The sequence below is a fragment of the Bos grunniens genome, chromosome 11, assembly GCF_055505025.1.
Source record: "Bos grunniens cultivar Pamir isolate PY7600 chromosome 11, Bosgru_T2T1.0, whole genome shotgun sequence".
Taxonomy (NCBI): domain Eukaryota; kingdom Metazoa; phylum Chordata; class Mammalia; order Artiodactyla; family Bovidae; genus Bos; species Bos grunniens.
In genome coordinates, this window is record NC_141175.1 from 45,064,846 (window position 1) to 45,087,589 (window position 22,744).

The window sequence follows — 22,744 nt, forward strand, 5'->3', positions numbered from 1 at the left end:
CACTAACACCAGCTGGATCACGACCGAGCGACTGAACTGAACTGAACCAGCTGGGACGACCCTTTGCCTGGATAGCATGAGCCAAACAGAAACTCAGTAGCCAAAAGCTGTCCTTAGGCAAGTGTTCTGTTTGGCCTCCTACACAAAAGGGAACATAACTGAAAATAATAGTAAACAGCAAGGCTCATCACTGTTTCAAAGAGACATCAGTGCCAGCAGCTCCAGTGAGACCCTGGTGGGTCAGTCACTTTATCTGCAATCAGAAAATGAAATTCACCTGCCTCTGTGGGTAGAGTGCTCATAAACTCTTAGAAAACTGGAAATGACTTTATAACTGCCACTTCCTGCTGTTGTCCGTAAGAACTTTGTGATCACAGCCCTCGGGATCCCAGTATGCCACCGACCCACGTGAGAGTGTACTCTCAGTGCAATGAAATTAAGCGGGTACTTAATGGCAACCTCAGCTCAGATCCCTCGACAGAAAATAAACGCACAACCCAACTCCTCAGGGGCACTACGGATGGCTGGTCCCCGCCAGACAGGGGGTGGGGCCTGGAATGAAATGGCCTGGGGTCCGGGTTGGAAGTCCTCGGCTCCCTTCCTTCCGGGCAGGGCAGATGCCAGGCAGTTCAGGGAGGAGCCTGGGCATCTGCCACTTTCCCCGCCCCCCACCTCTTCCTAAGGGAGAAAGTTCTTTTCCTTCCTGGCCCTTTGGGCAGAGCAGAAATTGAAAAGAGCTACTTGTTCCTGACAAGTTATATATAGCTCAGCAACTGACTGCTGGGTCTCCAGCTTCAGGTCTGGGAACGGCCTTCCGCAGCCACATCCGGACAATTGTCCCAGTTAGCAGAAAAGCCGGGGGCAATCTTCTAGTGGCCCTTTATGCTTGTGGCATAAACTGAAATAGCCCCCTTCTCGGAGAAGAGGACGTCACTGCAGCCACAATTTTCCAGAAAGGGAAGTGGTGTCAAGTTGCCTGAATAATGTGGGGTCCGGCGCCACCTAGTGTCAACTGTAGGGCTTGGCGCGCATCCCCCTCCCTTGATAGGGTGTTTTGGAAACTGACTCCAACCGCCAGAGGGACTGACAAGGAAACAGTATCAGACTTCAGGGCTGTCCTCAAGCCCACGACTAGGGACTATGATTTTGGTGGGAGAAACTGAGACGTTATGATCCTAATGCGTCATAGATGGGGGTGTTGGGTGAAGGGACGGGGGTGTCTTTCTCTTGGAAGGAAGCTGAGGTGATTCACAAGTAAATTTAGAGTCATGTTCCCAGAAGATTGGCTTGGCTTTGTCAGCTTGAATATTTTTGCTCACACTAAGGGAAAAAAACCAATAATACCAGTGCTTTTTATGACTTTTGTGCTTTTCAAACTAGTTTCTCAGTGTTCCCCCAGAGCCAGCATATGGCCTGTTTGCAAAACTCCTTGCAAGCTGTCTCATCACTGAACCCACTCCTGCCCTCTTGCTAATGTCTTTGTGGGACAAGCAGTCTCCTTTTATTATCCTCCCACTTCCTGGCTGCCTCAAACCCTCTACTAATCAAAGCCACCTTTTGCTCTTTGCTTTACATCATTCGTTTAAACCTCAGGACAGCCCAGAGAGTGGATGTTAATATTCTCATTCAATATATGAGAAAACTGATCCTTGGAGAAGTTAAGTGACTTACCCAGATCTGTCAGCTAACAAGTGGAAGTGGGATTTGAATCCAGTTATTTAGCTTAAAAACATTTCACCAAAGTATACTATCTCACACAATTGAAGCGACTTAACACACACACACACACACACACATTCTATCTGCACCATGAGGGGGTAGCCAGCTAGAGCAGAGGAAGCTACAGAATACAGGAGGTTCCGGAGGACATAAATGACCCTCCAGCTCAGAGGACACTTCCTACTTTGGACCAGCCCCTGTGACCCCAAGGCTTGGCTGGACTCTTGGTAAACACCCTCCTTCTTGCCAGCATCAGTCTCCCCACACTCCCCCCAGAACACACACAACCCCAACACAAACACTTCAGCAGACATTCCTCCACACTTGGAACCAGCCCAGAAGAATAGGGAGAGCAAAGAGCAGGGACCTGGCAAACGTTCAGAATGCCAGGAGAATCGTGGATTTGTCTGATTCCCCGGGGCTTGGCTTCCTGCAGTGGAAAACTGGGAAAATTCGCTGCTGGCTGCTCCCTTCCGCTCCCCCCTCCACCCTCTTCTCTGCTCCCCACCAAAGAGACATACCTCCAGAGGAAGGTTAAGTAAGGCTACTCTCTGGAGTCCTCTGAAACAAAACTGTTGCTGAAATACACAGATTTAGAAATGAAGTTGAAATGGATAACACACTGCTGCTGCTGCTAAGTCGCTTCAGTCATGTCCGACTCTGTGCGACCCCATAGACGGCAGCCCACCAGGCTCCCCCGTCCCTGGAATTCTCCAGGCAAGAACAGTGGAGTGGGTTGCCATTTCCTTCTCCAGTGCGTGAAAGTGAAGATGCCGATCCCCACAAACGGGGTGAATGTGCAGACTGCCCTGCAGCCCGTGAGAAGTGGTTTGGGGCATTGGAAGGAGCACAGGATTCAGAGACATGGACTGAAATCCTCAGTCTGGCACCCCCTACGCTGAGTGACTTTGGGCAAGTCACTTAACCTTTCTGAGCCTCAGTTTTCTCATTTGCAGGATGAGGGCAGTTTTTTTTTTTAACCTATAAGATAATAAACAAGTGCTTTATAAAGCCCTGCAGAATAGGAGGTGTCATATGAAGGAAAGAACTGCAGGTATTAGGATTTAGATAAGAGATTTTTATTCACTTTACCCTTTCCTTACTCCTCTCACCCCGCCGCAAAAAAGAGACCTTCTCTTACAAAATGGATCTTAACACACACACACACACACACACACACACACAAAGTCTCAAAGTCCCTGTGGGTTCATCACTTTTTTAGAGCTAAATGATCTTGGAAAACAGCTTTTCCAATAAAGACCCAGTGGCCAGGGACCACTGGACGCACTTTCTTCAGAGGAAGCAGAAAAAACAGAAGCAGGAAGGTCTACAGCAGCATATCCATTATTCGCAAGAGGAAGGTCCAGAAAGGCCATTTTCTCTGTTGCCAGCTAATAAAGGCGGATGTCTGTGGCCGGCACGGGAGCAGACGCGTCCATAGCAGCCCAGCAGAGCTAATGCATATGAGGGAAATTAAAAAACCCCGTTAAGAGAGCTGGAGGAGGAGTATGGCGTCCTCTCTCCTGGTGGTGAAGCCAGCTTGAAAAACCCTTGATTTCTTCACACGCTCCATTTCTAATTTAAGGCGTCTCCACCCTGTTTGGAAAACTCTGTGCCTCTCCACAGAGGGAGGAAAGAGCTTCAGAAGAGAGACTCAGGAAGAACAAAGACCTCATTAGGACCCATCACTTATTCTGACGGCGCATTCCCAAGAATCTCTATTGATGATCCCTGGTACAAATGAAGTGGTGATTAAGGATCTAATGCAAATAATCTGCAGTTTAGTAACTCCCTTTGTAATTGACATTTACTAAATTAAGCCTAAGATTTTTTAAAAACTGAGTATCTTTTTTTTTGAATTCATCCAATTATAATGCCCCACCCCCTTCTCCCTGCCACCCACCCCTCTGTAACATAATTAGTTAAACATAAGCTCCACCATGCCGGTGACGGTGAGCTGCTTATTGCTGTGTTCAAGCTGGCCCTTGCTCTCTGAAATGCTGGTCTCTAATAAACAATCCCCAGGAAGCAAATGAGGAGGGGGTCATGCATCAGCCAAATGAGGAGGGGGTCATGCATCAGTCAGGCTGCTGTTGCGTTATCACACGCAGGACACAGAAACAGGGCTGGCAGCACTGGTGATGCTGAACATGGAGATTTCTCAGTTTTTCTCTTCTGGTCCTTTCCTCTGATTTGGAGCCAGCTGAGGACTGCTCTGGAGAAGGCAATGGCAGCCCATTCCAGTACTCTTGCCTGGAAAATCCATGGATGGAGGAGCCTGGAAGGCTGCAGTCCCTGGGGTGGCGAAGAGTCAGACACGACTGAGTGACTTCACTTTCACTTTTCACTTTCATGCATTGGAGAAGGAAATGGCAGCCCACTCCAGTGTTCTTGCCTGGAGAATCCCGGAGCCTGGCGGGCTGCCGTCTATGGGGTCGCACAGAGTTGGACACGACTGAAGCGACTTAGCAGCAGCAGCGGCAGCAGAGGACCACTCAGAGGAAGGAGTGGACAATAATTGCTTTGTTGGGGGTAGCAGAGGGGTGTAGACTTGGGAGACAAAGGGTTTAGGGGAGATCAGAAACCTGTCTCTTTTCTTACAGGCCAGACAGAAACTCAAACTGGAACAGCCCTGGGACACCTCTGAGTCCAGTCCTCTGCCACTTGGTGCAATCACCACTCACCTTAGTAGGTTTCTCCCCAGGGGAGGGCCAGGTCCACCAACCTCAGAGTGCCAGATGGGAACATAGAGGAGACTTGTGGCCGCAGACAGGGACCCCCAAGGTGCTCCAGCCTCCCCCTCCTCACCCCCAGTTTGGCCAGACAGTAAAGGCTTCCCTAGTGGCTCAGGTGGTAAAGAATCTGCCTGCCGTGCAGGAGACCCAGGTTCGAACCCTTGGTTAGGGAAATCCCCTGGAGAAGGGAATGGCCACCCACTCCAGTATTCTTGCCTGGAGAATCCCATGAACAGAGGAGCCTGGCAGGCTACAATCCATAGGGTCGCAAAAAGTTGGACACCACTGAAGTGATTTAGCGTGCATGCCTGCACAGACAGTAAAAAGGCTTGAAAGTTGTCCTGAGGGCACGTGACCTTCCAGACGAGCACCTTGGTTGTTTCACTGGACTCAGATGAAAAGACCTGTTTGCCTTTGAAATCAAGCTCCAGTTTCCTTGAGCAGCCGGCAGGACTGATGTCTGAGAACAGGACCAAGCCTCCCACACTTGACTCCTTCCTTCTCCTCCCCTTCTCTCCCCTCCCACCCTCCAAAACTGTTAGGTAAACATAGAAACACTTGGAACTAATCGGGCCTCACCTTCCAAGGCTGCAGGTCCATCTGAGAACTCTGTAAAAGGCAGCTCTCTGACAGGCAGCATGGACAGGAGAAAGATGCTTCCTTCCCACCCCCTTGTTTAAATTTTTAAAAAAACTGTGATATGATTGATACATAACAGTGTATTCATTTTAGGTGTGCACCATAGCGACTCGATATCTGTACACCCTGTAAAAGGTCACCACAAGAAGCCTAGGTACTTTCCTTCATCTCACATGGTTACAGTTATTATTTTTTTTTTTTCTTGTTATGAGAACTTTTAAGATCTATTCTCTTGGCAACTTTCAGGTATCTAACACAGCATTACTAACTATGGTCACTGCATGGTACATGACATTTCCAGGACTCATTTATTTTACATCTGGAAGTTTGTAAACTTTGACCCTCCCATCACCCCTTTGCATTCATTGTGTGTGAGTGTGTGTGTGTGTGTGTGTGTGCCCCTGTTTCCCCTTCATCAGTTCCCATCCCTAGTGTTTGAGATTTTAGTAAACATTTAGCTGAATAACTTCTGTTGGCACAGACAAGCAGCAGAGTTATTTCTGGAGAGCATAATAGGTGTTTTTTCCCATTTGTAAATCAGATTTTTTTTTTTTTTTAAAAAGACAGACAATGGAAATCTTGTCTCCAGATAAGTTTGTACTTAAAACGCTGGCCTGAACTCACATTGGTGTATTTTCTCCCATGTCCAGTGTGGGGCCTGGCACATGGCAGGTATACAATATACATTAGCTGAGTGAAGGAGAGAAAACATGACTCATGTTCAGAAACTTTTCGTAGCTTCTCAGTGGTACAGGGAAAATGCCCTATGTCTGTGCTATGTGCATGTCTGAATCTTTGTGACCCCATGGACTGTAGCCCACCAGGCTCCTCTGTCCATAGGGATTCTCCAGGCAAGAATGTTAGAGTGGGTTGCCATGCCCTCCTCCAGGGGATCCTCCCAACTTAGGAATTGGACCAGGGTCTCCCACATTGCAGGCAGATTCTTTATCAGCTAAACTACCAGGGAAACCCTAAGTGTCGAATCTGGCCTTCAGGATCCTGCAATCAGATGCCAGCCCACCTTGCCTGCCTGGCCCCCCTAGACATTCTCTGAACGTGGACTGCATGAGGCCAGACATCAGAACTGTCTGGAAGGCCTGTTAAACACAAGCAGCAGGGTTGCACCCCTAAAGTTTCTGAATTAGCAGGTCTAAGGTAGGGTGGAGGATTTGCCTTTACTCACAAGCTCCTGGATGCTGCTGTCAAGAAAAACACTCTGTCCACACCTCTGCATTGCCACCAAAGGCAGCTGTCCCACCAGTCACTCAAGGTCAAATGCTACCTGATCAACAGATTTGAATGTGTGAGCAGAAATCTCTCCACCACCCTCCTACATGTCCTAACTACTACAAACCCCCATGCCCACCAGGACAGTTCTCATTTTATCTGTTCAGCTATATCTTCCTGACCCCTTGCAGGTCTAAAGCTCCTGCTTCCCTTAACCCACAGCTGCCTGATCTTCGGCTTCACTCTTCACACTCAGAATCCTAGTCACCATTCCCCCTCCCTCCCCACCAGAGGCCAGCAGACACCCCACTCCCCGGCCTTTCCAACCTCTCAAGAGAGAGCTCCTCCCCGTGGATGTGGAATCATATCTCCATGATATACTGAATTCCCCCAGTACAGCAATTTCCTCGCCTCCCTCTCTCTGGTGGAGCTCCTTGAAGGCAGGAGGCAGGTCTCAAGCCTTGTCAACTCCCCCTAAGGGCCTCGTCCCTTATGGCCTTATAACCCGAGTGAACTTGCCTACTCAGATTCCTTCCACTCACTGAGACCTTCCAGAGGACTCAGTGAAGCACCTGATACCGCACTCATCCCGGGGACTCCAAAGGTGAGTGAAACACAGGAAGTGCCCTGGGATTAGTGCCTGTTTTCCAGTTTAAATTTCACTGCTCATTACGCCCACCTTGCTTTCCTTCCAGCCCCTGGACTGACCACTGGGTGTCCTTCCTTGTCTAAACAAGTGAGGGGTCCCCGTCACTAAGACCCGGTTCCCTTTCTCAGCCTACTTTTTGTCTCTGAGACTCGGAAGGGAAGGGGACATTTGGGGATGAACCACGTGATGTAACGCATTCAGGACAGGTGAGAGGAAGATGAAAGGAGATGTTCTGCAGCCGGTTGAAGCATCAGTGACTAAGACCTGGGGAATGGACCAAGAACATTCTCACCTCTCAGCTGTGGGCTCCTGACAGGGCACGGCCTCATCCCATCCTCCTGTCGTACGGGCTTCCAGCTTCACGTTCTCACGCCCTCATGATCCCAACAGTACGTTACAGAAACCCAACTCAAGTCACTTAAGCAAAAGAGGAACTTTTGGCTCACCTTTGTGACTCAGCTCAGAGCAGCTGACAGAACTGCATGAGGAGCTATTAAATAGGAATCTGGGTTTACGGACCAAAGTTGGCCACAAGTATGTCAGGACTGTCTCTCTGTCCACCCGGTTTTCATTTCTGCACATTTTTGCATGTTGACCTAACTCTTGTCTGCCGTAAATAAGGGACAGGGTACCATGATCAGCCCAGTCTGGGTTGCATACCTACCAAGGCCATGTGAAACGGGAGGACTGTTCCCCAAGGCAGAGATGGGTGCTAGGCAGACCAACACCAGAAATCCACTACAAATAGTTATAGCTTATAACATGCCAGGCACTGTGCTGTTTTACATACATGATCTCATTTGATTACTAAGCTAATTCTACAAGGCAGGTCCTATGTAAAGCATTTGCCTTTCATATAAATGAAAAGGCACAACACAAATTGTAGCTATGTCCTTTCTGCCAGCTCCAGTGCTGGGTTTGGGACACTCAGAAAATATGATCTGGAAATGAGAACACAGTTTCTTTGGAAGTAAACACTTCCCTAGTAAGAGGACATGTAAACCAATGTTTTTAACTCTAGTTATCTCTGTATCAGTAGCTAAGAGGCCAAGACCATAAATATTGTTTAGTGTCTTGTAAATGTTGTTTTATGTTTTCAGTAGTTAATTTTGGATAATTTAAATCTCTCTATTAAACTACCATCTCTGTGAATCTACACTGAAGGGAGGTTAAGTCTCATCATGGAAATCAAAGGGACTCCCTTCATTGTTCCATCCAGCCAAGAATGCACATCCCTGGGGACAGCATTGTAAAGGATGGTCAGATTACATCAGGATGAGGCATGGGGTTCTCTCTGCAGGCAGAGGGTATCTGCCATCAGGAGAACTTTTCATGGATCCTTGGACTCTACTCCTCTCTGTTTTGAATCCATGACCATTTCTTACCTGTATTTCCTCCAAGCAGAAATGGGCTTTGAGACTTGTTCACAACTTTACCACTAAGAAGAAATGGACTATAACAGACCCCAAGTAGCACTGACCTATGTACAGTACCATGTGTAGAATAGACTGCTGGTGAGAAGTTGCTATATAACAACTTGGCACTGTGTGATGACCTAGAGGGATGGGATGGGAGGAGGCTCAAGAGGGAGGTGAAAGTGAAGTTGCTCAGTCGTGTCTGACTCTTTGCCATCCCATGGATGGTAGCCTACCAGGCTCCTCCGTCCATGGGATTTTCCAGGCAAGAATACTGGAGTGGGCTGCCATTTCCTTTTCCAGGGGATCTTCCCAACCCAGGGATCGAACCTGGGTCTTCTGCATTGCAGACAGACACTTTACCATCTGAGCCACTATAGTGATCCCTACAATAGGCTGGTACAATAGGTGCCCAATAAATGATTGTTGACTAGATGAATTCCATTCTCAAGTGATGCCTCAGGTAACGACTGAAATTAGTTGGTGACAATAAGCCAGGGTCAGTGTGCTGGCCACTGTAGTTATAAGCAGAGGGGACCATCTTTCTTAGTTTCAAGGACCCAAGTTTGTCAAAGGCACACACCCATGTTCAGTCCCGAGGGTCCTACTACTTTGGTTTCCATTAATGCAAATGCCAACTCTTTGGGTAAGTATTTTCATAAATTCTCTAATATTCTGCTATGTATTTGTTTAGTATAAACATACTGTTCACATACTTCAAATCTAGGGCAAAGAACATTCAACTGAAGCCAAATGACCAGAATTCATCAGTTCTATTTCCACTGGCAAGAGCCAATATTTACTGAGCACATACTATGTGCCTGATGCTTTTAGGCATCATCTCATTTAACTTCAAGAAAATACTATGTAAATGGTGCTATAAACACCTCCATTTTACCTATGAGTAATGTGAGGATCAAGGCTATGGTTTTTCCTGTGGTCATGTATGGATGTGAGAGTTGGACTGTGAAGAAAGCTGAGCGCCAAAGAATTGATGCTTTTGAACTGTGGTGTTGGAGAAGACTCTTGAGAGTCCCTTGGACTGCAAGGAGATCCAACCAGTCCCTTCTGAAGGAGATCAGCCCTGGGATTTCTTTGGAAGGAATGATGCTAAAGCTGAAACTCCAGTACTTTGGCCACCTCATGCGAACAGTTGACTCATTGGAAAAGACTCTGATGCTGGGAGGGATTGGGGGCAGGAGGAGAAGGGGACGACAGAGGATGTGGCTGGATGGCATCACCGACTTGATGGATGTGAGTTTGAGTGAACTCCAGGAGTTGGTGTTGGACAGGGAGGCCTGGTGTGCTGCAATTCATGGGGTTGTAAAGAGTCGGACATAACTGAACTGAACTGAACTGAACTGAATGTGAGGATTGAAAACCCATGGACAGAGGAGCCTGACGGGCTATAAGGTCGCAACCATAAGGTTGCAAAGAGTTGGACACAGCTGAGTGACTACACACAAACACACAATGTGGAGATTCCAGGGGATGAGTACCTAGTTCAGTGCCACATAGTCACATGATAACTATTGTGAACAAAGCTGTGATCCATCCATCTGACTTCCATGCTGGTATTCTCTTTGTTCTCATGCCTCACCTTTGTCTTCCTTCTAATAGGTATAAAAATCATCTCATGGGATAAATATTATGTTGTGCCATTGTGTAAACTGTGTCAGTGCTTCATTCATCAACAAACTTTACCAAACACCTGATCTATGCCATTCACCCAATGATGAATGAGTATGTCCTTGCCCTCAGGAGGCTCACAATCTTACAAGTATTTCCACTGCTTAATGAGACTCCAGGTTGTATCTATACTCACTTGAAGAGTCACCATTGCCTTATGATACCCCTGTTCTTCTGGAAGAAAGGCAAAGGTAAAATTTAAGACTAATGGTCAGACGCCTCCTACAAATAATGGTATAAGAGAGTGGTTAAATAGCTCCTTGCTTTCCTGGCCACATGACCCTCAGTAAATTACCTGACCTCTTTACAGCTTAGTTTCCTTATCTTTAATGAGGGTGATGGGGGGTAACTTTTAATAGTAAGTGTAAAGAGTTAAGTTCAATGCCTGGCACGTAGCAAACAGGCAGCGGGAACAGCAATGCTGGCCGCAGTGGGGACGAGTGTATGAGCACGTGAAAGGGGACACTGTGGCCATTGCCTAGAGGGAGGAGAGACCCTTAGGAAAGGGGGGGAGACCACCCCTTCCTCAGAGAATAGAGAGGGTGCCTTTGGAACCAAGCAACAATGCCTTTTGACAGCTTTCACTTACAAAAGGTAACCAGAGGAAAAAGGGCCAAAGCACCAAGCAATAAAATCTGAATGCATTATCCACACTTAAAACTATAGTTTGTTTGCAGGTAAAGAATATCAGGTATTTGTGTTAAACTTTCAAATTCAGCATCTCATTAGATCCTCAAAACACCCTCCATGCCCCCCCGCCCAGGCACACAGGAAGAAAATAATTATGATGCCCAATTTACAGATGGTGAAGTCGAGGTTCATGACGTGCAGCCATTTGTTTGAGGCCACACTGTTAGGAGTAGTAGAACTGAACTAACACCCAGGGCTCAGTCCAAGGTTCAACACCATCTTCCCAAGCAAATCTTTGTGGAGAAAATGGAAAAAAATGTGGACACACATCTGAGTTTCCTGTAGAAGCTTTAAAACTGGATTCCTGGGCCCTCCTGAGACCGTCTGAATAAGAATCGAAATGTACAGGAGTAGACGTCCCTGGTGGCTCAGTTGGTAAAGAGACCGCCTGCAAGGCAGGAGACCCAGGTTCAGTTCCTGTGTTGGGAAGATCCCCTGGAGAATGGAAGTGGCTACCCACACCAGTATCCTTGCCTAGAGAACGCCATGGACAAGGGAACCTGGCAGGCTAGAGTCCATGGAGTCACAAAGAGTCGGACACGATTGAGCAACTAACACTTTCAAGGAAGCTTCCTCAGGGAAACTGATGCAGTTGGGCTGGCAGGGTGGACTAGGGTCTGGAAGCCAGTCACAGAAGCAGTAATGCTGTGTTTGTGGCCGTAAGAGGCTTTGGAGGCACATGCCAGCCCCAGGTATGTTCAGCTGCTTTGGCCAGGACAATCACAGTAGACCACAAGCTGGGGTTATACCCATCAATAATGCAGCCACTACTCTTGCCCTGCCCTATCCACCCTCCAGCTGTGATCAGCATCAGCATGCCTCCCCACCCGCCCACCAGGCACCCCACTGATCCACATGCTCAAATCCAGCTTAAACCCTCCTGACTGCTTAAACCCTAGACTGACTGACAAACATTGCCTGATTCCACTGCATTACGCACCTTTCTGTGTTCCCTGCAAACCTTCCTAGAACTGCAGAGATCCCCTCCTACCACAGGGCTTTTGCACATGCTGTCCCTGCCATCTGCAACTCCCAGGGCTCCCACTTCACTGCCCCATCCCTTCTGATCTCAGCATCATCTCATCAGGGAAGTTGTCCTCAATCCCATCTAGGGCAGAGTCCTCTGTTACCTGTTTTCTTAGGACCAGTTTCCTTTCCTCAGGAGTTCTCATCACTGATTATAATTGTGCATGAGGAGTGTGGCCAATTTTCTTTAGGTCTATCTCCCTTCAGACCAGCCATGGAGAAAGGCGATCTGTCTCTTTTGTCTGCCCTGCTCATCAACGTCTTAGAGCTTGGCACTCAGTGAGCATGTATGGAATTGTGGAATTGTGTTGCATGATACACAGAACAGAACAGGCCAGGAGCCTGATGCCTCCACCTCTCCATCCCCAGGAGGCGGGACATCTGAAAGAGGCCCATGTGACCGTGACGATGGAGCCGTCTTGTCGTTAGTGCCCTGTCCAAGTGCAAGGTCATGAGGTTTTATTGCCAAGTAACATGCATAGCAGACACTCCTGGCTTTGTGTTGCTCCTAACCCTGACCCTGACCCTGAGGGACTCCTGCAGTCTACTTCATCTCTGTTTGGTTTGAATTTTTATGAGGTGAATTATTTTTATAATCATAAAAGGCCATAAAGAGAATTTTTAAGTCTGCCAGAACAGAAGACTCTAGGGCTACGTTAGTTTTGTCTCTAAAAAATTCATAATTTGGGAGGCACCGTGATGCATTTAATGTATGTCTTTAATCGAAAGTATTTAGAGAAGCCCTAGAAATTTAATTGATGGTTTTTCTGGGCATGCTGAAGTAAGAAAAAGAGATTATGTTATGGTTCAAATGTCCTCAGTGAACCCCACACAACAACTTGTTAATTTTAAGGGATGGAGCAGAGAATGTGAGAGGTGGACTAGTAAATTATGAGCAAACTCTCAGAGAAGGGCAGTTGCTGTCTGTCTGACTGATGGCACCTCTTGAGATGAGCACATGGAGCAAAAACAGGAACCTGGATCTCTGTGCCAGGTGGTACCAGCCCTTCGACCCACAAGCCCCTCCTTCCAGGGACCCCTCCACTTCATCCTTCCCTGGCCTTTGCCTTACCTCAAACCATGCTCCACAAAAAGGGAGGCCAGGGATTGAGTGAGATTATTTGATTCTGCAAATCCCTAGTTACTTTTTGAAGCCTGAAGATTTAGTAGATGTTTCTGTTTGGCTCTGTTAAAGGATGAAATGACTGCATTTGAATTTCACTCACCGGAAATGATTCCCCCTCTCTCCCTGCAGTGACCCTGCATTCTGGCTCACTCCTGGCTTCTTACTGGTAAGAATTTCTGTGATTACTCGATTAGTATAAAGAAATATCAGAAAACTGTTAAAGAATCCATGCTTTGGGTTGGGTCTAGAGGTCACGGCAAAGGCTCCTTTGATAGCAGAGCAGTTAACAATGGCAAAATGGTCAGGAGATCCAGCCCAGCCTGGGTAGGTCATTTTCATCTCTTTTAGTGTCAATGACTCTTACCAAGTGACTTTTCTCCCTTTTTCTCTTATAGGCCAGATCCACAGGGACTCCACCTGCCAATCTGTCATTGAGTTTTGAGCATTGGAGTGGGAATGGGGGATGGAAGGAAGTTTTAAGAATCAGAGTGAACAATACTTTCTAGATTTAGTGATCAAGTGGGCTAGGAGACTAGCCGGCAGATAAAGAGAAATATGGTGGACAGATGTACCGTCCTGGTCCTTCTCTGCAAAGCCACTGTACAGAAATCTGTAAGCATTTATGTAACCAGCCCTTAATCTGAATTGTATATGTCTGACACTTGATTGAAGGCTTCCCAGGTGGCTCAGTGGTAAAGAATCCACCTGCCAATGCAGGAGATGAAGGAGACGTGGGTTTGATCACTGAGTGGGGAAGATCCCTTGGAGGAGGAAGTGTCACCCCACTCTTGTATTGTAATATTCTTGCCTGGAAAATCCCATGGACAGAGAAGTCTGAAGGACTATAGTCCATGTGGTCGCAAAGAGTCAGATAGGACTTAGCGACTGAGCACACACATCACTTGCTCATGATTCTATTGGATGGGTGGATGGATGGATGACTACTTTACTCTCAGTATTCATCCACTGCAGCAGACACTGTTGGTGCCTTGCGCATATGAACTCTGTACGCCAAAGGCTGCTTGTTTCCCATACCTGCCTCTCTGTCTTTGAGAGCTTTTATCTGGCCAGGGGAGCATATTAGGCCTGGTAGCCAGAAGAGGAGAGTTAATATCCTAGAAGTAGCCCTCAGTCTATGGTGGATGGGTACTTGGTGGATAACCAGCCCAGCTTCCTTGCATCTCAGTCAGGGTGACCGAGGCATGTCTGCATGGTTGCATGGCAACCCAGTTGCCCTCAGTGGTAACTGCTTGATAACAGATCCTCTATACCCTTTCCTTTCTTCCCTTCTCCCTTCTCCATTGTCTTTCCAATGGTTCCTAGCATCACCTTCCAAATGAACTACTTGCCCTCTTAATATAATCCTTGTTTTAGAGCATGCTTCTGTGGGAACCAGAATTAAAACCTTCAACTTACTGATTGCTCTGATATATGACTGACCAGTCTCCAGGGGTCACCCTTAACCTTCTGTCTGCTTCCTAAAAACAAAAATAATCTTGTTGGAAGAAAAGTGACATTTAACCTCATTGAAATAATATTAAACTGTAAGGAAGTGCAAACTCACCAGATTTTATTGCCAAGTGACGTACACAGCCAACCTTCCCCACCTTCGAGCACAGCCACTCCCTCCCTGGCCAGTGGGACTCCCACAGCCTACTTGATCTCTGTTTGGTTTGAATTTTTATGCTGTGCATTATTTAACCCACACCTAACTGGAATAGTATTAAACTCATTCTTGACTAATTCTCTCTGGAAACTCTCATTAAGTATTTAACAGAACTTCAGTTTTGTTACCAAAGCTGATCAGAATCTGTTATTTAAGGACTGAAAGGAGGACAAATGTACCCACAGCCCATTTTCCTGGTCAACCTTCTTGGGCAACACGATTTTTCTCTCTCTAAGGCAGTCATGTTTGTTAAAGGAACAGTCCTTTTAGCTTTTCTCTGATTATTACGTTTCTAAGTTCTCTACAGCTCCTCAGAAAACCTACGATAGTTTCAACAACACTGACAGTGATGATTCTCTACCCTAGGTGGACACTGGAATCACCCAGGGAGTGTTTATTTCCAGGAATCTTGGAATCCACTCCAGACTAGTCAAAGAGCAGTGTCTGGGCAGCGGTGATTTTAATGTTCTCCAGGGGGGCCTAATGTACAGCCAGGGCTGAGAACCACTGACTGAATGGGCAGAGCTTCCAAAGCTATGAACACCAGCTGCCCCAAGAAATGCAGCCCTGGGCAAAGCAGGAAGAGCTCAAAGTGTCGTAGATGGCAGCCCCAGCGGACAGCACAGGTTGTAATGATCCAGTCTCTGCCTGTGTGGCCCCTCCTCGCTTCACTCCACCCTCCACTCACACTTCAATCCCTGCACTTGAGCCAAGAGGCCTCAGGAAGCCTCTCATCAAGCTGCCCACACACTAATGAGAAAACATCCGCCATCCACCAAGGCAATAACCTTTTGTTCCCATCACAGAGCAAAGAAGAACCTCCCCAAGGAGACTTCAAATCAGGAATTTTATTTTCTCATTTGAAAGTTGTGCAGTTGAGCCTCATGCATTTTCATTTCTCATGCATTTTCATTTCCCTATCTTCCAATCTGGGTAATTTGTGCTCCTGGCTGAACCTTCGGGTATTTTCTCAGCCTGGTGGATGTGGCTGACTTTATCCCTGGGGTGTCGTTCTAGAGAAGGAGTTCCTCATATTCCCAGAAACAAAGAAATCCAAAAAAGGAAAAAAAAAAAAAGAGGGAAAATGGAGCCTACAAGCTGTGACATCAGTCTACAACTGGCCTCTATGAAGCCTGGCCCTTAATAACCTTGGGATCCCGGAGGACTTCTTCAAGCCTGATAACGCTCTCTCATAAAACTTTTCGAAGTCATGGCGATCACTGGGGACTCCAAGTCAAATGGTAACACAATTTAATTAAGTGGGTGCATGAACTTTCTAAGATGTTTGTAGATTTTGGTGTGTACATGCATTTTTCTGAGGAGACAGTCTCAAACTCTCAAACAGGCAAGTGACCCCACGAAATTTAAGAATTAGTAATTTCATGATTCCTCCTTCTTTCCAAAGAACCCAAACGCAGATGTTCACTTGAGGGACCAGTGTTGAAACTTTTCCACACCCTTGGCTTCCTCCCTCACTCCTTTAGCCTCCAGCAGCTCTGACGGTATGTCTCAGCATGTGAATTCCTGATCTAAAGAAAGGAAATCTAAGGTTGCAGACCTCCCAGAAGCAAAAGGTCAAGGGGACAAAGTCACCCAGCTCTAAGGTTCCAGACCCAGCCCAGAATGTTCCCAGCAAGTATTGTCTGAGACAGATGTGCCTGCTGAGGCCTGGGTTAGTTAGAGAGAATAACCTCCCTCTCTTCTGCAAGTATATGTGATTATTTTTTCCCATGAATTCTTAAAAAACCTTGAGAATGTGGTCATCTGTCACTGTCAGGCTTTCCCTGCATCGAAGGGGACATTAAAGAGCAGAGCAAGAGAGAGCTGGAGCCCCTACCCTGGTAGACACTTTGCTGCCTCACCTTGGCCAAGTCTCAAATCCTCTTTTGTGATATTGTTCAGTCGCTAAGTCTTGTCCAACTCTTTGCCACCCCATGGACTGCAGCATGCCAGGCTTCCTTGTCCTTCACCACTTCCTGGAGTTTGCTCAAACTCATGTCCATTGAGTCGATGATGCCATCTCATCCTCTGTTGCCCACTTCTCCTCCTGCCCTCAATCTTTGCCAGCATCAGGGTCTTTTCCAAAGAGTCAGCTCTTCGCATCAGGTGGCCAAAGTGTTGGCACTTCAGTGTCAGTTCTTCTAATGAATATTTAGGACTAATTTCTTTTGTGATTGACTAGTTTAATCTTCTTACTGTCTAAGGGATTCTCAACAGTCTTTTCCAGCACTACAGTTTTAAAGCATCAGTTCTTCAGTACTCACTCTTCTTTATGGTCCAACTCTCACATCCGTACATGGCTGATGGAAAAACCATAGCTTTAACTATATGGACCTTTGTCAGCAAAGTGATATCTCTGCTTTTTAATACACTGTCTAGGCTTGTCATAGCTTTTCTTCCAAGGTGCAAACATCTTTTAATTTCATGACTGCAGTCACCATCTGCAGTGATTTTGGAGCCCAAGAAAAAATCACTTTGTGTGATAGGGATGGGGTTCTGTGATGGGGGAGTGATTAATGATGCCTGTCCCTCAGGGAGGCATTGTAGGACTCTGGAAATAAGTTCTGTACAGGGAAGGAGCACCATGAGTATGGATGAGGGCTTGGTGGGTGGGGGACACAGGGAACTGACATCTAGTGACTGCCTACTATGTGCCAGGCCTGTGTTAGATCCTCGACCCATGATATTGTCTGGTGAACAGCTGTAGGGCACGCTCAAACGAGTGAGCACCCAGAGCACAGAGCGGCACTGGACAAAGCCCTCAGCCCGAAGGCACCTCCTCGTGAGAGGGGCAAAGTAAATCTTTATATTGCTGGTGACAGTGACTACGAGTCCTGCCCCGTGTCCCACTCTTTCTGCTCTAGCAGCACTGTCCAGTAGAACCTGCTGTGATGATGAAAATGTTCTGTATCCACACCGTGCAATACTGTTGCCATGAGCCACGGCACTTGACTCATGGTTGTGGGGCACTTGAAATGTGGCTAGACTGACTGAAGAACTGAATTTGAATTTTTAATTAATTTAGATTTATTTTCATTAATTTTCTTAAAAATATTTATTGGAGTATAGTTGCTTTACAATGTTGTGCTTGTATTATACCACAAAGTGAACCAGCTATACGTATACATATATCCCCTCTTTTTTGGATTTCCTTCCCATTTAGGTCACCACAGAGCACTGAGTACAGTTCCCTGTGCTATACAGTAGGTTCTCACTAGTTATCTATTTTATACACAGTGTCAATAGCGTGTATATGTCAACCCCAAATCTCCCAACTCATCTGACCCCCCCCCCCATTATCCCTTTGGTATCCCTATATTTGCTCTCTATGTCTGTCTCTATTTCTGTTTTGTAAATAAGATTATCTCTACCAATTTTTTCAGGTTCCACATGTATGTATTAGCATACAGAATTTTTTTTCTTTCTGACTTACTTCATTCTCTATGACATTCTCTAGGTCCATCCATGTCTCTACAAATGACCCAGTTTCATTCCTTTTTTGATGGCTGAGTAATATTCCATTGTGTATATGCAGCACATCTTTATCCATTCCCCTGGTGTCAGACACTTAGGTTGTTTCCGTAGCCACTCAGAATCAGTGGCTACCAGTACTGAAGGGCAAAGTTCTGGAGTAGCCCCGATTTTTAGCTGGGCACATGGTCACCTAAAATAAAGGCTTTGCTTCATAGCCTCTCTTGCAGGCATGGGATTACAGTTTGGCCAATAGATATGAAGGAACACAATACAGGCGACTTTCAGGTTATGCCTGAGGGAAGCAGCCCTTCCCCTGGCTCTCGGCTCCTTTTTGCTAAGTTGACTGGAACGTAGCCGTGCGCCATCTGGAACTGGGCAATGAAGACAACACCTTAGGGATAGAAGAGCAATCAGATGCAAGGACTCTGCAGTGCCCCAGGTCCAGATCAGACATCTCTGTGTGGAGAAGCTAAATTCTGTTTCTTTCAGCTACCGTTGTTGACGTTGAGCCACACTGGTACCCTATCCTATTCACTATGCTGTCGTCCTCTCTCTTACAGAGATTGTGGGGAACAGGTGTCCAAGTTATAACTTTGATCGTGTGTTTGCAAAGCTTCTCTCAGATCATTATGCAGCTTAAGGGCAGAACCCCAAAGGCAGAGGCCTCTGCTTAGCAAAGCACCTTGGGGGAGCTGGTAGACATGCAAAGGTAGATATGACTTTAGTGGGAAGCAATGATGAAGAGCTATGTGCTGTGCATGAGAAAGAAATTTGAATCTGGAGAAGACTGGCCCCTACAAAGGGAGGAAAGGCCTGCAGAGGGGAGAAGGGAGGACCTGGGAAATGGCACCTAGATATAGATAGTACAGGGAATTCTACTCAGTGCTCTGTGGTGACTTAAATGGGAAGGAAGTCTAAAAAGAGGGGATATATGTAAACATACAGCTGATTCACTTTGCTAGGCAGCAGAAATGAACACAACACTGTAAAGCAACTATACTCCAATAACTAAAAAAAAAAAAGATGGGTCTAAGGCCAGCAGGAACTTCCCCCAGGTGACAATAATTGATGGGCTCTCACATCCTGAGGTTTGTTGTTCCTGTTGTTCTTGTCACCTCTCCATTGCTCCGAATGCTGCTACATACCACAGCCTCCTGTTGGTGGTGCGTTGGCAAAAATGTAGGCATTAAGGTCAGCATGGGACTGAACAGTGGGGAGAGCGGAGGACTTCTAGGAAGCAAGACATGCAGTAGCTCAAGAGTGCAGTGGAAGCAAGAAATCTGGAAAAGAGGTGACTGGGAGGCAAGTAAGCTCCTTGTGAGTTCCCTGAGACACTGTAGGGAGGGGCACGCCGGCTTTCTCCACATATGGGGTGGGGGTCCTTGTCACGCTGCTTGAGTGCCAGGGAGAAGTGAAAACCCCAGGAGTCTGTATAGCCTGTGATAGCCAGGCAGCTGACACTGGTTTCGCAGTTCCCCAAGGTGCTATCCTTTGTCCTTGGCCAGCTCCCAAAGACCTGACAGTCAAGCAAGGAAGAGAAACAAATGTCCTTCATGCTTGCTCTGCACTGGCCTAGATGAAAGGAGATTTGCTCCTCTTAAATCTAGAGCATACCATCATTGGGAGAAGTGAGAAAATCTGTAATTGGTCAGAAGGCCAAGATGAATGGTGAGCCTGGTGTTTGGAGACACAGGGAGCAGGAGCCTGAGGATTCTGGGTTTGAGCTGGGGCAGAGCCCTGTATCTTAACTGACTTCCAAGGCAGAGGATGTAACACTTGCAGAAGAATGTTTGCAGTTGTTACTGCTAATAGTAACACTTGTGTTCTACATCCAAATATACTCTGTTGACACTTGCTCAAATGATAGTTTTAGGAGCTGTACCTGGGGCGATAGAAAGGTGATAGGCGTTTCTATGGTAACCCTCCCAAATATGGTCCTATCGTTATATTTAGTCAGGTCAAAGCATAGACGGAAGGTTGGGATCCATTGGGAGAAAAACATTTGGGAATAATAATCACTGACGTTTATGGCCTAAGTTTATTGTTTTATGTGCCAATATTATGCTAAACACTCTGTATTCTATATATTCTTCTCAAGTCTATGATGCACATTAACAGATAAGGGAACTGAGACAAAACAGAATAATAACTGGCACAAAGTCACACAGCAGTTAAATGGTCTGGCAGGGCTTTGAACCCAGGCCAGCTGCCAGCTGCCATCCACACACTCAGTCACGGTAATTTCCTGCCTCTTTGCTCTTGGGTGTTGTCCCTGGGCCTTGGGCACACACAACCCTTCAGAACCATTCAGGGCCCTCCCATGGGCACAGAACCTAGAGCAGAGGACTAGAACCTCAGATGGCAGATATCCTGGGGTAAAAGCTTAGTTACTAGTCACATCATAAAAACCATAAAAGCAGACTATTTCCAAAGCATTTTTTTTTTGGACATCTCAAGCAATTTGGATTCCGGACAAACAAGAATTTTTTTGTAATTTGAACAACAAATGCTCATTTTCAACTTTAAATTTACTGAACATGTAGCTCCCTCATCATGTTATTCATTGCCTGCCAAAATAACGACACACATTTTCACTAAATTTTCCATTTAGTGGGAAAATTATATTTCATTTAAATATACATAGACAGTAGTTCTATTGAGTACAAGCCTTAATGAAGCAAAGCAGAGTATCTGATTGAGGATTGTATACATGGTATATCTCTCTATGTCCTTTCTCAGGTTAATACATACCTAGAGACCAGCTTATCTGTCAGTTTAATGCTTTTATTGCATATCTATACAAGCATCTAATGATTCTGGAAGAAGACAGTTTGTTCCATTTTGAGACAGCATCTCTTACCCTAGGATTAGAATTCGAGGTTTACCTGACACTGACTTTGCATGGTCAAAAAATACTTTGGCTATGATGACATTAATTTCTAAAGAGGGAGATCCGGGATGGTCATCTTGTTACAGAAAAATCTGTATTTTAAATTTGTAATGCATTTTCAGTTCTTCATTTTGGTGTATGTTCTTGTGCTTTGTTGCTCAGTTGTGTCCGACTCTTTGTGACCCCATGGATTTTAGCCCACCAGATTCCACTGTCCATGGGGATTCTCCAGGCAAGAATACTGGAATGGGTTGCCATGCCCTCCCTCAAGGGGAATCTTCTCAACCCAGGGATCAAACCCAGGTCTCCGACATTGTAGGCAGATTCTTTACCATCTGAGCTGCCAGGGAAGCCCAAGAATACTGGAGTGGGTAGCCTATCCCTTCTCCAGGGGATCTTCCTGACCCAGGAATTGAACCGGGGTTTCCTGTATTGCAGGCCTATTCTTTACCAGCTGAGTTACCAGGGAAGCTCCATTTTGGTGTATATCGAACCCATATTACTCCACTGGTAGAAAGCAAGGAGAAGGTTTTAATATTTTCTATTATATTGGCAGTTATATCAAATGTTGTAAAGGAGAAAGTGGACCTGAGCGGTTTGTAAAAGTAATACGTTTGATTTTCACTTTGTCAGATTTGTAGAGTGATTTGCGGATTTAACCTCATCCTAAAAAGGTTTGAAAGTGAGAAGCATGCCAGTTGTATTGAAAGGGGCCTTAAAAGATCTTCTCGCTGCAAGATACAGAACTCGTACGACATCATCAGCTAGTGTCAGTGTCGCTGTTGAAATCTGGTTTCTCAGATAAAACAGGCGCCCGAGAAATGACATTTACAGAGTGTGCGTCTAGCCAGTTTGGAGCAAGAATTCACATATTCACACTGCAGTCTTCACTGCTGGCATAGACCAAATTGTGAACATTTTTAGCACGAAGAGCTGGCACTTGGCTCTAACCCCCATGGTTAGAGCCTGTGAAGAAACAGATAAGGGGTTGTACGGTTTGCTGCTAATAACCATGTTCTCTCGACACTGTGGATTTTTGCACCAAATCACCCAGAAGGCATACAAAATACTCCTTACTTCAGGGAAACCCCCTGTCAGTGACAAATACATGCTGATCACTGAAGAAGTGAAGTTTCCTTTTCTCAGGTTTCTGATGTGGACTCTTCAGTTTCTTCCCACCCACAGAAAAATTGCTACAACACTTGTGGTTGGCAGGGGGTGGGGGAGTAAAATTTGTTTGTTTTCATTGTGAGTTGTGACAAACTGAGGGATTAGAAATTTAGGAAGAGGAAAACTTATCTGAGTGAAGATAGCAGCCAAGAAACTCAGAACAGCATTGAATAAAAGATCCTTTTCAGACGTGTATCTGGTGCTGTTGGAATATTCTACACCCAGCTACCCACCCCTTGTTGTGCTACACGATGCCTCAGAGGCTCATACCAGTCTCCTTTTGGAAGGCACAGCTCCACAAAGTCAAGTACAATAAAAATGCTATATAGAAGAAGGGATATGTTAATTCAACATTGTTAATTTTCAAACTCTCAGAGTCCCTAAGGGAGACACTAAGGATTGGTAAGTTTGGAATATAAAGACTGAGTGGTCAATATTAAAGGAAATCAACCCTGAATATTCATTGGAAAGACTGATGTTGAAGCTTATGCTCCAGTACTTCACCCACGTGATGAGAAGAGCCAACTCACTGGAAAAGACTCTAATGCTGGGAAAGACAGGAGGAGAAGGGGGTGACAGAGGATGAGACAGTTGGATGATATCACAACTCAATGGACATGAGTGTGAGC

General features: G+C 46.1%; 1 long non-coding RNA gene across 2 annotated transcripts in view; it reads left to right on the forward strand.

Annotated features, from left to right (window-relative positions):
• The window catches only part of LOC147363037 (uncharacterized), a 147,770-nt gene that overhangs the window by 103,925 nt on the left and 21,101 nt on the right, over nucleotides 1–22,744 (forward strand). Inside the window, exon 3 of one of the 2 annotated variants that reach the window (XR_015136720.1) lies at nucleotides 12,985–13,081. The exons of the other annotated variant lie outside the window; for it this stretch is intronic. This is a non-coding gene — a long non-coding RNA (uncharacterized LOC147363037). The remainder of the gene's footprint in view (nucleotides 1–12,984; nucleotides 13,082–22,744) is intronic. 2 annotated transcript variants of the gene reach the window in all.